Below are 3,455 nucleotides of genomic sequence, written 5' to 3'. Positions count from 1 at the left end.
GAATGGATAAGGAAGAAAGGGAGGCGAATTGGGGAAGAGTTAGAGGAGAGATCATGACTATGATCTAAACACGTTTTATGGTTAAAAAAATTAAAGAAATAAAAATATTTAAAACTAATTAGTTAAAATTTAAGATAATAAAAAGTTACATTTAAAATTTAAAAACACATATTATGGAATACTAATAAGAAAAGAGTAAGTCAGGTACGGACCTCTGTGACCGATATTATGTGTTTACTGTGTCTACTACACTGTGCTAATGACCAGAATGTATTTTCTATAGAAACATGTTGTTGTTTGGATCTAAAGTTGTCTCCCAAAGGCCATGTGCTAAAGCCTTGGTTGCCAGCATGCCGCACCATCAGAAGGTGGAGTCCAGCTGGGGAAGTAGCAACTGGAGCTGAGAGCTCTTGAGGGGCTCGTTGAGATACTGACCCTTCCTTTCTCCTTTTCTGCTTCCTCACTGTCTCGCTGTAAGGCAAATGTCTTTGTTCCACCTGTTTTGCTCACCACAGACCCAAAGGAGTAAAGTCACATGACCACAGACTGAGACTGTGACTAGCAGGATGAAGAGACAGGACACATGGCTTTGGGGGTAGCAGAAATAAGAAGCCACCAAGCATACCTTTCCTGACCCAGTGTGACAACCAATGGCTCCCCAAGTCATGAATAAGCAACACCTCAGATCCTTCACGCTTATGAGCCTATTCCACTTCCACAGACAGTTGGGGATTTCTATAGGTTACAATGTGTGTATCAATAAAGTTCACTGCCCAATAATAATCTCTAGTTCATTATCCTAGTAAAACATACACGAGCGGGTGGAAACTCAAGATGCTAATGAGACATGCAGACATTCAACAGATAAAGAGCAATAAACGACTGCTCAAGTTTGGCCTGGTCTTCTCTTTACATTGATGATGTGAAGAAAAACAAATCTAAAGGGGGGCATAAGCCCAGACCACCCAACCCCAGGATGACTCTGCCCTGGGTTATCCTGCTGTTATTTCTCCTGGTGTTTAACCCAGGCTCCTCTGACGATGGGGCAGTGTTCTGTCCTTCCTCTTTGTAACAGAACTTCAGGTTGCTTTTACTTCAAAATGAGTCCAATGTTTTATTTCCTTTTTACTTCTGTTCTAGTTCCATTCTTTTGCTGTGACAAAAACTCTCTGGTTTTAGTCGGGCTTATTCATCATGTACTTCCGGGTCATGATTTATCATTGAGGAAAATCAAAGCAAAAAAACAGAACCAGAAGGCGGTGCTGAAACTCACTCAGAGCCAAGGGAGGGCAGCTGGAACCACGGAGACTGGTATCGGCAGGCCAGCTTGCCCACAGGCTCTCTCGCTCACAGCTTTATGCTTAGCTATTGTTCTTTTTTTTTTTTTTAAGACTTATTTATTTATTATGTAGATAATGTTCTGCCTGCATGTACACCTGCGGCCAGAAGAGGGCACCAGATCACATTATAGATGGCTGTCAGCCACCATGTGGTTCCTGGGAACTGAACTCAGGACCTTTGGAAGAGCAGCCAGTGCTCTTAACCTCTGAGCCATCCCTCCAGCCCCTAGCTACTGTTCTTATGTAGCTGGATCTTCCTGCCTAGGGCTGATGCTGCCTATAGTGGTCTGGGCCTGCACTAACTGATAACGAAGACAATCTCCCACAAACGTGCTTGCACATCAGTCGGATCTAGGCACTTCCTGAATCTATGCTTCCCTCTCAGGTTGACAAACTGAAGCTAACAAGAACAATCCTAACCAAGACAAAGGACTCACTCTGCCAGGGACAAAATTCTTTGAAACCGTGAAACAAAAATCAAGCTTTCCTCCTTTTAAGTTGTTTAATCTCAGCTATTACGTCAAACTGAAAGAAAGCTAATATCTGAGCTAAATATTTTGTTTTAAATTTTATGAGCTATACATGTAACCATTTAACTCTGCTGTTGTAATGAGAAAGCAACCATAGACAATAATCAAATGAAAGGATGTAGCTTGCTTCAATAAAAGTTTATTTACAAAAATAAACTGTGAGCCAAATTTGGTCCCTGAACCATAATAGGCCAACAGCTAGACTTTACCATGTAAAGCAATAGTAGTAACTACAACAATACTACTGCTATTACCTCAACTACACATTAAACTTTATTGACTATTATTAAGTACTCTGCTACTTTACTGTATCATTTAATCTTTAAAGTATAAATGCTATGTACACAGAAATATTGTTATTTCTGTTTTATGTGTGAAGAAACAATAGATTAAGGATTAAACCCAAACTCACAAAGCTCCTGGTGGAGCTGCTCTCTAAATTCTTATGTCTTGTTTGTTTGCGGCAGATGAAACTCCAGCACATCATGTGGCAATCAAAGGACAATTTTCAAAAGCCATTTCTCTTCTTTCAGCTGTTAGTCCTGGGGATTGAACTCAGGCGCTCAGGTTTGGCTGCCAGTGTCTGCTGGGGAAGCCATCTCACTAGCCTGGGTTTTAAATTAACATATTCTCAACACACACTCTCTCTCTTTCTTCCTTCCCTGCACAGGAGTGAAGGAACACCTCACCTCATGCCATATGTGGGTGTTTGGCTGAAATCTGGCTCCAGAGTGAAGCTCCACCATGCTCCATCCTTGGGAGGGATATGGCTCTTCCTAGTGACTTTAAATTCCTATGCAGGGTTAATAGACATTGCTAAAGCAGCATCCGGTGGCCATCAACATGAGCAATCCTCTACAGAAGGATAAGACAGAATCCTAGCATAGCCTGTGTTGTCTCCTTTTGACCCAGCTTTTTGCCCAGGGAAATATATTTAATGTAAGCTCTTAAACCAAGTGGAAATGCATAAACTCTCTGGCCTTTTATACTAGTCAGTAGGTTCAGAAATAACCTTCTGGTATGCTCTCTGCACTTCTGAGCTGACCAAGAATGAATTTTAACTGGACAGATACTGTTTTAAATGAGTGTTCGACATGCTAAGCAGAGAAAATGCAAAACCTGTACTTTCTTCAGAGAATGTAGAATTTGCTATCAGAACACAAATGGAAACAAGTCGGAATCAGCAACATCAAACTTGGATTACGGACATGGAGAGGCACAACCCACTTGATGCCACGTCCAAGGCTGCCTGAAAGATGCACACATAAGTCCTCCATATTCAGCGAAGGCCTCTCCATCCATGGCTGCCCTCTCTCAACCTGTTTCTCTCATGTCTCTTTCTTTTACCAGCTTCCTGCCAGTCAGCCTTCTAGCATCCTATAAGACATGTTGACTCATGATCAATCATCATGTGATCTTCTCTGTACTTCCTGTAGATGTTTAAGGAAAGATTGCTGACCATGGTTTGGGTTCTCCATAAAAGGACAAGTTTTTGTTTTGTTTTGTTTTCTAAGCCCTGCCTGGGAATGCAGACTAGATTCTAGCCAGAGGCCCCTCGCAATCTAATCTTCTGTGATGAGCTGGG

The sequence above is a fragment of the Acomys minous genome (genome assembly GCF_964271855.1).
Source record: "Acomys minous genome assembly, chromosome: 18".
NCBI lineage: Eukaryota > Metazoa > Chordata > Mammalia > Rodentia > Muridae > Acomys > Acomys minous.
This window is presented reverse-complemented; position numbering follows the sequence as displayed.